Source organism: Triticum aestivum, chromosome 3B (genome assembly GCF_018294505.1).
Source record: "Triticum aestivum cultivar Chinese Spring chromosome 3B, IWGSC CS RefSeq v2.1, whole genome shotgun sequence".
Lineage (NCBI taxonomy): Eukaryota > Viridiplantae > Streptophyta > Magnoliopsida > Poales > Poaceae > Triticum > Triticum aestivum.
In genome coordinates this window covers 328,183,537-328,197,055 of record NC_057801.1, presented here as the reverse complement: position 1 = coordinate 328,197,055, position 13,519 = coordinate 328,183,537, and positions in this window count along the sequence as shown.

Sequence of the window (13,519 nt, the reverse complement as noted above, 5' to 3'; positions counted from 1 at the left end):
GTCATATTGAGGGAGTTTCGTGCTGTTTTCTAACATCTGCAGCAGAAAAAACTGCCCAGACGCCCGGACTTCTACCCGGACTGTCCGGCCTCCATCCGGATCATCCCGGACTGTACCCAGATCATCCGGCTTCAGCGCCAACCTTCTGGTGTCTTTGTGCTTCAATTACCCGGATGATCCGGACCCCGGCCCGGATGATCCGGCCAAACATTATTGTAGCGCACGGTTTTGCCTGTAACTTTTACATACGACCTCAGATGGGGACGATTTTTATATCAGAATCGTCCGCTTCGACGAGACGAAGAACTTTGCAGTTGTAACTTTTTCCATCCGAGGCCTTCTTCATTGGGTTTCATGCCATTCTTTAATCTGGTGTCAACACGGGTATCTCCGAAATTGTCATATCTTTTGCACTTGAGCTCCGTTTTGGTTCATATTCATATTTATTTCGATCATCTTTACGAGAGCCATTAAATGGTGACATGAACTCATAATTTTAACCTCATTCCATTATAGAATCAAGTCACTCTTTGCCATCATGCCATTTTTGAGCGTCAACACATACCCCCCTGTTTTTTGGCAAAGGTAGTATGCCGAAAAATAACTTGTACCGTGTTGGTTCTAAGGACGATGTCAACACTCCATCGGGCACTTTGCATGTGCTTGGTTGATAAATATATATCGGCCATTATTTCTTTGAATCCTTGATGCAAAATTGGGTGAAACCTTCTCAACTTCCTTAACAATCCGATGATAAAGCTCCATAGATATGTATCTCAAGGTCATCCTCTGAATCATATTATTCACCCTTTTGCTAGGGTTTTGCAGATAATCAACAATAAACTTTCTCCGATCCTTAATTTCGCCTGCATAAAAAATATTCATTAGTGGCCGAAGCGGTGGACTTCGGTTCGGCCTTACCTCTGTTGACGAAACTAAGCATCGGCTATTGACATAAATGCAATACACCATGATTAGCATAGTAGCCAGATGCTTGCTGTGCCAACTCTCTTGAATTCTCATGTCTAGAAATATGAACAATTTTAAAGGAACCCAATGTAAATTTTGCATCTAGACATAGCTCAAGATAAACTATAAGTGATTCGTCAAAACATTCATAAGTCTTGGATATTTGTTGTACTACTCATAACGAATCACCCAAAGCCTCAATATGTATAGCACCTATGGCAACCAAAAGCTCCAAACCAAATAAAATTTCATATTCGGCTTTTATTATTGTGCAAAAATATTTGAAGTGGTATGAGGCTTGTTTTGGTATCCTATTGAACTAAGGACGATGTTAGGATACTACACCGACCATGCATTGACATAATCTTAGGACGATAGATAAATATCGGCCATTACCATGTAAACTTCATTCAAAGCACATATAGCCTAAATAAACAAATGAAATGACAAATCAAGTATTTCGGCCCTTTGGATCAGCAACAAACTTGTAGCTAATCAAATGTATAGTGATTTGGCAATACCCTTTCATGATGTAAGAAATTATATTGCATCCATGGATTAAAATAAGCCAATTGAGGGTTACCAATCATACCTAATGACGAATTCCGTGGCATAGGCGTTAATGGCATAGTTGAAGAATATGGATAATGTGTAGACCAAAGATGTTGAAACCTTCGGCTTGGTCATTCGTAGTTTTCACTCTTTTCCTTCTTCACCTTTGCCGCACTTCTTGTAATGGAAGCTTGCACATAATTCTTATTTTGAGCACTTTCTTTGGGAACCCATGCCATGTTCCTTTCTTCAAGTTCTTGTGCACTAAGTTTTTGTAATTTCTTCTTTTGCCAATACGATAAGCCGAGCGGGCATCTCGGCTGTGATTCTGTTTTGACCAATGGTAATTCCTTTTTGGCTTTGTGCACTCTCAAATTCTTTTCTTCAGATTTGACACTTCGACTCTCAATAATTGGTTGCTTTGTCTCATTGCCATTAGTAGCCAATGTCAACACTTTAATTGGCTCTTTTTCATTTGAGATCAAATCTGAAATTGCACTCTTATGACCATCTCTTTTAATGCGGTAAACCTGCTTGACCACCTCTTTCTTCTTCCTTGAGCTCTGGACCGATTCCTTATGATTGAAACGGTCTTTGACGCGTGATTGTTCAAATGTTGATCTTCTTTGAGCTGCATAGTATTGGTGAGATGGTCTAGAATAAGATGGAGAATGTGCCCTTGTATCATACCTGTCCCATGATGAATATGTATCTATATGAGCATAGGGATGCATCCACGGCATTGGCATTGGCGGCCCAAAATAAGGATATGAATATGTTGCATTAAAATTATCACTTTGCCAATACCAATCCTCATATTTGCGCCTTGGGGGTGATCTTGGTTTCTTTGCATGATTTGGCCGATAAGCATTCTTCTCTTCACTCTTCTTTTGATATTTATCCAATAGTTCAGCGAAGGTGATTTTTGATCTCTTACACTTGCGCTTATTCCGACCTTTGTTTTCTTTTGGTTTGCTGTCATCGATCATTGGATTTGCTTGCTTCCCCCAGTACTTGGTATCTCCATTGTAACTTCGATGGAATTCTCACCCTCAAGATTATGTTCATTATGCTCTTCAACAACTTCTTTACTTGAAAGCTTGATCCCATCACCTGTAGTTTTTACCTTCTCTTCAAATGTATCGGCTTGAAGCAACCGATGCAAAAACTTTTTGTCATCGGGACCAATCGGAATAGACTAATCATCTCTTGGTGTTTCAACAAACTTCAATCGTCCTTTTTCAATGGCCGATTTAACTATTTGACGGAACATGTTCCAATCCTCAAAATTATGCTTGAACGAATCATGCAACTTACAATACATTCGTCCTTGGATAGATGGCTCAACATGGTGATCAAGAATTCTTATGTAATTATTTTTCAGCAATAAATCAAATATTTGGTCACACATGCTTGAATTGAAGGTAAACTTCTTGTTTTCTAGCCGATCTTGCTGTGTGAACGGCTTTGGAGATAAGCAAACGAATGGTTTAGATTTGGAATCTCCCCATTCGGCTATACATTGAGTTTTCCACTCTATCTCCGGTGTCTTTGAATAAGATATTATATTAGCATCGGATTTCTCAAAAGAAATTAACCTTGGCTTTAAACTTCTGAAACGAAAATATTTAGAACACACATGTCTCAATTGAGACCAAGTGCAAGCCAAGTAAGAAATAAGCAAAGCTACCCAACTAGATATGAACTTTAGATAAAGCAACGGGGAAAGCTTTGGCCGCAACAATAAGTCATTATCGGTCTTTATAAATGGTGCAATGGTTTGACCGATATGTTCCGTAATAATTTTATTGCTAACAAGTAAATTACCCTTCTTCATTGGTCTTTCAAAATTACTTATGAGGATTTTTTTAATAGATGTATCAACAATAAAGTTCTGACCAAATCTGAAAATAGGTAAATTACCTGCTAAACATACCTCTTCAAATATGTTGAGAGAGCATGATGGTGGTGTGACTTGAACAATATCTTGCTTCGCCTTTGGATGGCTCCCCAACGCCTCTTCATCATCTTTTTCTTGATTCCGTGTATCATTACATTGAAGATTTTTGTCAGCCGAACTTTGTTCGGCTACTTGTTCTTGTCCTTGAAGCTTGTCAATTTCTACGGTACGGAACTCATATGGAAGGAAGTAGGTTCCATTAACTTCAGAAAAATCAAGCCCCATTGTTTCCCTATGCTTTCCATGCCCCTTCTCAGTAATGCTTGCTTCTTTGGATTTGATGGACTCATAATATATACTACTTGATTCGGCTTTTTCAATAACTGAATTTTCTTTGTTACCTGAATCAATACATTTATCTTTTTGAATTTGCAAGGCTTCTCGTTCTTGTCTAATTTTAGCACACATCTCAGCTTGGCGAGCTTTGAACCTTTTCATCTCAATTTCCATCGACTCCTCATGAGATTGCCCCCCCAATACTTTGAGACTCTTTCGGTAATGAGGTGCCGAAACTTTGCAATTGTTTAGGTGGTACACTAGATGGTACAACACCGGACGACTGCATCATTTGCACAACTCTAGCTTTTACTGCGGCAAAATCATGAGGCTTCCCGCCTTCTATTAGTTCCTGTCGAATGGAGTTGCACAAATCCCAAGAGAATGTAAGCTTGTTCTCAACCACCCAGTCTGGATATGGTTGCCCCCCGATGCTTTTAGACTCTTTTGGCAATGAGATGTTGCCGAAATTCTGTAATTGTGTAGGGGCTAGATGATATGCCATGGTAGTAGGTGAAGGCATTTGTGCTCCTGCAGAAGTTTCACTTATTCGGCCATGACCATGAAGGTGCGGAGCCGAATTATGGACATCAATTGTTGCGTATGGTGCCAAAAAATTAGTAGCATTAGGTGTAGCATATGATGTTTGATGGTAATTGGCCAAATAACTAGTAGTAACATGGCCAATCCCCCTATCCACCAACACGTTTGGATTAACGTACTACAAGTTATTTGCCGATGAATAAAAACTTGAAACACTTTGTTGCATACCATTGGAAGTTCCTACATAGGATGTCTCAACTTGATTAACCGAACTCATCATGTTATTCATCGGCATATAAATTTTTGTGGTTGCCGATGCATGGGAGTTGGGATACATATGTTGCATGTTGCTAAAATTATATGAAGTAGAATCATGGAGATTTTGTTGCATCGGCCCTTGCACATAATTAGATGCATTATTGATAAAGCTAGGGCTAGCCGATACATTATGCTCATTAGATGATCTAGCAACAACATATGCATTATTTGCATCTACATATGTGAATTGGGTATTCATATTACCTTTGTAGATTGCAAACCCTAGATGACGATCTCTTCGTAGCAAGAACGGGCCGGAGACCGTTCAAAGCTTCGTCCCCAGCGGAGTCGCCAAAAAGTGTGTTCGCACACGAACACGTCACCGTGTACCCTAGACGCCGGGGGTGATGCACCGCAGCTCACGTCAAAGGAGACCCAGCTGGAAGCGCGGTACGCAGGCAATCCGACGGGTGCTTTTGAGGACCCGAAACCCTACACGCCCGGGAGGGACCCCGTCTGGGCGCGCGGCGGCTATGGGTTGCCATAGGTCAACCTGATCGCCCCTAGGGCCTCAAGGTTCTCCACCTTGCAACAAGAAGAACAGACGAAGAACGAGGAAGAAGAAGAACTAGGGTTAAGGAGAAAAGATAAAAGATAAAAAGTGGTAGATGATTTGTTCGATTGTGTGTTGTTGTTCAATCGGCCGCCACCTCTTATCTATATAAGAGGTGGATGGACTTCCCGTACAAGAAAAGGACTTGCCTTGCCATCCAAATCATCAAAACCTAATAAAACACGGAGTACTCACGACCTTCGGCCCGGATGTCCGGCTCAAGGCCCGGATGATCCGGCCTAGCCCAGTTTTCTGACAACAGCTTACTAATCGGGCTTTAATTTTTGCATACAAATTAGGATTAAGATGATTTTTATATCAAAATCAACTGACTCGACGAGATGCACAACTTTGCTATTGAACACTTTTTGATCTGAGGTCATCTCGAGGGAGTTTCGTGCTTTTTTCTAACATCTGCAGCAGAAAAAACTGCCCGGACGTCCGGACTTCTACTCGGACTGTCCGGCCTCCATCCGGATCATCCGGGACTGTACCTAGATCATCCGGCTTCAGCACCAACCTTCTGGTGTCTTTGTGCTTCAGTTACCCGGATGATCCGGACCCTGGCCCAGATGGTCCGACCAAACATTGTTGTAGCACATGGTTTTGCCTGTAACTTTTGCATACGACCTCGGATGGGGATGATTTTTATATCAGAATCGTCCGCTTCGACGAGACGAAGAACTTATCAGTTGTAACTTTTTCCATCCGAGGCCGTCTTCATTGGGTTTCATGCCATTCTTTAATCTGGTGTCAACACGGGTATCTCCGAAATTGTCATATCTTTTGCACTTGAGCTCCATTTTGGTCCATCTTCATATTTATTTCGATCATCTTTACGAGGACCATCAAATGGTGACATGAACTCATAATTTTAACCTCATTCCATTATAGACTCAAGTCACTCTTTGCGATCATGCCATTTTTGAGCGTCAACGCTGACCACTTTTGCGTTGCGTATCATTGTTATTTAGGAAACATAGGATGGCGTAGGATTTATTCTATCTTGCCTTGTGCTTCAAGATGACCATGTACTCCTATCTCAAGGAATAAACAAACGATTTCACCAATCCTTCTCTATCCCTTCTAACATGGTATCAATGTAAAGCCTAGCTGTTGCCTGCCCACCGCTTCCGCTCCGCGCCACCCCCGGCGCGATCGATCTCCATGATCGCCGCCAGGGGCCGCGCCGCCCATCACTAGGGTTCGTCCGTCGGTCATGTTGACCGGCTGCCATAAAAAGTCTTCTGATCTTTTGATCCGGGTTTTCTCTCTCACCGGTCGTTTGATCGGTGTTTCTTTTTTGATTTTCCAATTAATAGATCGGTTTACGTCGCTCACCGCCTTTCGTGGTCTACAGTGTGTGTCTACTCCGTCTGTTTCTTTATTGCTGGTGACGCGGCCGCTCCTGTAATCCTACACTGGCCATCGTGCTGCGCGGGTGGTCCACCGGGCCGAGGTGCTTCTACACGTCGCCACGCATGGAGCTTGCACGAGTTAAGTCTCGTACGGGTTTGCATGCCTGCACAAAGGTGCTTTAACCCGGCCGCAGGACACATGTCGTGGGTACCTCGTTTGCTTCCTCTACGTCTTCTTGTTTGCTGGATCCTGTGAAGATTGTCATTGAGTTTACGCGCCTCTCCATCGATCGAGCAATGTGTCTGTCGCTGTCATTCCATCGGGCCGCAGCGTCGCCGCACTATGGTTTTTCACGCGGTTGCACTGACCCACGTGCTGCCGTTGCATCGTCCTATCGGGCCGTAGTGCCGCAACCCGCGGTCCACTGCCACCCCGAGGACGTCCACTCCAGGACGTCCCATGGATGTATCGACCCTCGCGCTGCCCCTACGTCGTCTCATCGGGCCGTAACGAGCGCGGCACGCGGTACCTGCTGTCGCCCCATGGTTCTCCTGCGACTGCATCGAACCGCGCGCTGCTGCTGCTCGCCTTTCGGGTCGTAGTGCCATGGCCCGTAGTCCATCGCCGCCCCGAGGCCGCCCGCTCCAGGCCGTCCCTATGGCTGCACCGACCCTTGCACTGCCGCTGCATCGCCCCATCGGGTCGTAGCGAGCGTGGCACGCGGTCCCTGCCGCCGCCCTGGGCTCTTCCCTGTCGTCGCCCCGACCCGCACGTTGCCGCTGCGTCACCCCTTCGGGCCATATTGCCGCGAAACATGGTCCACTTCACCGTCCACACGCGTCTATTTCTGTGTGGTATGCGCCACACCGCCTTCCTAGGCGCAGGAGCGCCACCGTCCACGCTGGTCTTCATCATACTGTTGGGTTCTTCCTCGCCTACTTTTAGCATCATCATCGCGCTCCTAACCTAGCCGCCGCTGTCGCTCTTCTTCCCAGTGCACGATGACTACCTCGACACCGGCCACCCCGACTCCACATCGACCACGGCGTCCCTCGCACGGCTACCTCAATCATGGCTACACCACCCTATGCTCTCGTCTACATCGACATCGGCACAAAGGGCTACTGCCTTGCTTGAGCAACCTCATCGGTTTCCACTCCAGCCATGACTTTCGTGATGCATCGACCATTACGACTGTGGGGGGTGTCCATCGGCTTACCTTTGGATTCTTCTCCAGTCTCACCGTGTGCGTCGCTACCGTTGTGACTGCGGGGGGATGTTGAGTATCATTGTTATTTAGGAAACATAGGATAGCATAGTATTTATTCTACCTTGCCTTGTACTCGAAGATGACCATGTACTCCTATATATATATGCCCAAGAGGCTCAAGCAATATACAAATGATTCCACCGATCCTTATCTATCCCTTCTAACAACCACCCGATCAAAAAACAACGCCCAAATTGACATAAACAGTGTCGAGCCATAGGACGCATCTATAGTACCCAATTATAGGGTCCCATGAACAGTAACCAATCTATTGCTACAATATTTGGTGTGGGTTGTTCAATGTCGATCAATGGCCATGTTACGACATGACATGCCACGGGCATGTCACTGGATCTCGTTTCCCTCGTCGACCGCCTTTTTTTTACTATACACAGTAGGGTAAAAACCCGCTACAATTTTTCTAAGAGGTAATCACCGTAAGTCATAGAACTTGCGCTCGATGTTTAGTTTGGTTTTAAAACTTGTAAAATACGAAATTATGGTCACTTAACTTGTCTTAGAGTGCAAATACCGTGCTTCTGCTCGTATCGGGACGTATGGCCTGCACACGTGACCTATCACCGCAGCGTAGGTCCACCTATCGGTGGCTGAAAACGTTTTTTGCAGATAAGTCATGTGCATTTTATTTATTCACATACAAAATCGGTCAAATATAATATAAAAACTACAATTAATGAGATTCAAACACACGATGTAAAGGTAAGTGAATCGCATAGATAACCACCAGACCACATGCGCCAGATGCTTAATGTACACAACTAAACATTTCTATATCATATACGAGGATCAATGACCTCCTGGTCAAACCTCGCGCGTGCATGGGCTAAGCACCAGACCATGTTACGCTTTATGCGTGGGATAAACAACGCTTATGTTGTTAGTTCTCGCAATTTCATTCTTTTTGAATAGTTTGAATTGCCTACAACATGTGTCATGTGGTTAAATTTTTTATATTGTTAGTTCTTATGTCATGTCTATCCAAAATTAAATTTATAGGGCTTTTCTTCGATAATAGTGAAACTTTTCATCATGAGGAAGTTTATAAGATTACTTACTATATTTCGGTTGAATTGGCACTTATCCCTAGATAATAATGAAGGAAATATACCCTAGAGGCAATAATAAAGTTGTTATTTTATATTTTCTTATTTCATGATAAATGTTTATTATTCATGCTAGAATTGTATTAACCGGAAACTTGATACATGTGTGGATACATAGACAAAATACTGTGTCCCTAGTGAGCCTCTACTTGACTAGTTCGTTGATCAAAGATGGTTAAGGTTTCCTAACCATGGACATGAGTTGTCATTTGATAACGGGATCACATTAGCATTATGATCGTTCAGTTTTATTGTTGTTGCTTTCTTCATGTCAAATACATATTCCTTCGGCTATGAGATTATGCAACTCCCGGATACCAGAGGAATGCCTTTTGTGCTATCAAACGTCACAACGTAACTGGGTGATTATAAAGATGCTCTACAGGTATCTCAGAAGGTGTTTGTTGGGTTGGCATTGATCAAGATAAGGATTTGTCACTCCGAGTATCGGAAAGGTATCTTTGGGCCCTCTCGGTAATGCACATCATAAGTAGCCTTGCAAGCAAAGTGACTAATGAGTTAGTTGCAGGATGTATTACGGAAAGAGTAAAGAGACTTGCCGGTAATGAGATTGAACTAGGTATGAAGATACCGACGATCGAATCTCGGGCAAGTAACATACCGATGACAAAGGGAATAACGTATGTTGTCATAATGGTTCGACTGATAAAGATCTTCGTAGAATATGTGGGAGACAATATGAGCATCCAGGTTCCTCTATTGGTTATTGACCAGAGAGGTGTCTCGGTCATGTCTACATAGTTCTCGAACCCGTAGGGTCCGCACGCTTAATGTTCGATGACTATATTGTATTATATGAGTTATGTGATTTGGTGATCGAATGTTCTTCGGAGTACCGGATGAGATCACTGACATGACAAGGAGTCTCGAAATAGTCAAGAGGTAAAGATTGATATATAGGACAATAGTATTCAGACACCTAAAGTGTTCCGGAGGGTACCGGGTGCATATCGGGTCACCGGAAGGGGTTCCAAGCACCCCTGGCAAAAGATATGGGCCTTATGGGCCAAGAGGGGAAACACACCAGCCACAAAGGGGCTGGTGCGCCCCCCATATGGGTTGGCCAAATTGGAGAAGGAAATGGGAAGAAGGAAAGGAAAAAGGGAATAGGATTTCACCTCCCCCCTCTTCCCTTCCTACTCCGAATAGGAATAGGAGAGGGGGGTTGGCCAAATTGGGAGAGAGGACCCCAAGTAGGATTCCTCCTACTTGGGGCGCCCCCTTGGCTGCCTCTCCTCCCCTCCAACCTATATATATATATGTGTTGGGGATCATTGCAGAAATTAAAAAATTTCCACGCATTACCAAGACCAATCTATGGAGAGACTAGCAACGACAGAGAGGGGAGTGTATCTTCATACCCTTGAAGATCGCGAAATAGAAGCATTGCAAGAACGCGGTTGGAGGAGTCGTACACGTAGTGATTCAGATCACGGTCGATTCCGATCTTAGCGCCGAACAACGGTGCCTCAGTGTTCGACACACATGTGGCCCGGTGACGTCTCCTGCACCTTGATCCAGCAAGGAGGAGGGAGAAGTTGGGGAAGAAAACTCCAGCAGCAGCACGACGGCATGGTGGTGGTGGAGCAACAGTTCTCCAGCAGGGCTTCGCCAAGCTCAAACGGAGGAGGAGAGGTGTTGGAGAGGGGGAGGGCTGCGCCTTGGATGTGGTGCGGCTGCCCTCCCTCCTCCCCTGTATTTATAGGGTGAAGGGGAAGGGGGCCGACCCCTCTAGATGAGATCTAGAGAGGGGGGGGGGCAAGGGGAGGGGGCTTGCCCGCCAAGCCAAGGGGGCGCCCCCCTTAGGGTCCCCTGATACGTCTCCAACATATCTATAATTTTTGATTGTTCCATGCTATTATATTACCCCTTTTGGATGTTTATGGGCTTTATTTTACACATTTATGTCATTTTTGGGACTAACCTACTAACTGGAGGCCCAACCCATATTGCTGTTTTTTTTGCCTATTTCAGTATTTCGAAGAAAAGGAATATCAAACGGAGTCCAAACGGAATGAAACCTTCGGGAGCGTGATTTTTGGAACGAACATGATCCGGAGAGCTTGGAGTGCAAGTCAAGAGCTTCCGAGGGCCCCACGAGATAGGGGGCCGCGCCCCCCTGTAGGGCGCGCCCCCTGTCTCGTGGGCCCCTCGGGCGGCCACCGACGTACTTCTTCCTCCTATATATACCTACCTACCCCGAAAACATCCAGGGGCACCACGAAACACAATTTCCACCGCCGTAACCTTCTGTATCCGTGAGATCCCATCTTGGAGCCTTCGCCGGCACTTTGCCGGAGGGGGAATCAACCACGGAGGGCCTCTACATCAACATCCTTGCCCCTCCAATGAGTTGTGAGTAGTTTACCACAGACCTACGGGTCCTTAGTTATTAGCTATATGGCTTCTTCTCTCTTTTTGGATCTCAATACAATGTTCTCCCCCTCTCTTGTGGAGATCTATTCGATGTAAACTCTTTTTGCGGTTTGTTTGTCGAGATCCGATGAATTGTGGGTTTATGATCAAGTTTATCTATGAATAATATTTGAATCTTCTCTGAATTCTTTTATGTATGATTGAGTTATCTTTGCAAGTCTCTTCGAATTATCAGTTTGGTTTGGCCTACTAGATTGGTCTTTCTTGCCATGTGAGAAGTGCTTAGCTTTGGGTTCAATCTTGCGGTGTCCTTACCCAGTGACAGAAAGGGTTGCAAGGCACGTATTGTATTGTTGCCATCGAGGATAACAAGATGGGGTTTATATCATATTGCATGTGTTTATCCCTCTACATCATGTCATCTTGCTTAATGCGTTACTATGTTCTTATGAACTTAATACTCTAGATGCAGGCAGGAGTCGGTCGATGTGTGGAGTAATAGTAGTAGATGCAGGAAGGAGTCGGTCTACTTGTTATGGCCGTGATGCCTATATACATGATCATGCCTAGATAATCTCATAACTATGCGCTTTTCTATCAATTGCTCGACAGTAATTTGTTCACCCACCGTAATACTTATGCTATCTTGAGAGAAGCCTCTAGTGAAACCTATGGCCCCCGGGTCTATCTCTTATCATATTTGCTTTCAATCTACCTTTATTTGCATCTTTACTTTTTGCATCTATATTATGAAAGACCAAAAATATATTTATCTTATCATACTATCTTTATTAGATCTCACTTTCGCAAGTGGCTGTGAAGGGATTGACAACCCCTTTATTGTGTTGTTTGCGAGTTCTCAGTTTGTTTGTGTAGGTGCGTGGGACTTCTGAGGAGCCTCCTACTGGATTGATACCTTGGTTCTCAAAACTGAGGGAAATACTTACGCTACACTTTGCTGCATCACCCTCTCCTCTTCGAGGAAAACCAACGCAAGCTCAAGACGTAGCAAGAAGGATTTCTGGCGCCGTTGCCGGGGAGGTATTCGCTCAAGTCAAGACATACCAAGTACCCATCACAAACCCATCTCCCTCGCATTTACATTATTTTCCATTTGCCTCTTGTTTTCCTCTCCCCCACTTCACCCTTGCCATTTTATACGCCCTCTCTTTCCCAATCTCCTCCTCTCTTTTTCGCTTGTCGTTTTTCTGTTTGCTTGTGTGTTGGATTACTTGTTGCCATGGCGCAAGATAATACCAAATTGTGTGACTTCTCGAATACCAATAATAATTATTTCCATAGTACTCCGATGGCTCCTCTTAATGATGTTGAGTCTTGTGAAATCAATACCGCTTTGCTGAATCTTGTTATGAAAGATCAATTTGCCGGCCTTCCTAGTGAAGATGCCGCTACTCATCTAAACAATTTTGTCGATTTGTGTGATATGCAAAAGAAGAAAGATATGGATAACAATATTGTCAAATTGAAGTTATTTCCGTTTTCACTTAGAGATCATGCTAAAGTTTGGTTTTCGTCTTTGCCTAAAAATAGTATTGATTCTTGGAACAAGTGCAAAGATGCTTTTATCTCTAAGTATTTTCCTCCCACTAAGATCATCACTCTTAGGAACGATATTATGAATTTTAAACAACTTGATCATGAGCATGTTGCCCAATCTTGGGAAAGAATGAAATTGATGCTTCGCAATTTCCCTACTCATGGTTTGAATTTATGGATGATCATACAAAATTTTTATGCTGGTTTGAACTTTTCTTCTAGAAATCTCTTAGATTCGGCCGCGGGAGGCACGTTTATGGAAATTACGTTAGGAGATGCTATAAAATTGCTTGATAATATTATGGCTAATTATTCTCAATGGCACACCGAAAGATCTTCTAGTAAAAAAGTGCATGCTATAGAAGAAATCAATGTTTTGAGTGGAAAGATGGATGAACTTATGAAGATGTTTGCTACTAAAAATACTCCTCTTGATCCCAATGATATGCCTTTGTCTTCCTTGATTGAGAATAATAATGAATCTATGGATGTGAATTTTGTTGGTAGGAATAGTTTTGGAAATAATGCTTATAGAGGAAATTTTAATGCTAGACCGTTCCCTAGTAATCCCTCTAATAATTATGGAAATTCCTACAATAATTCTTATGGTAATTTTAATAAGATGACCTCTAATTTTGAGA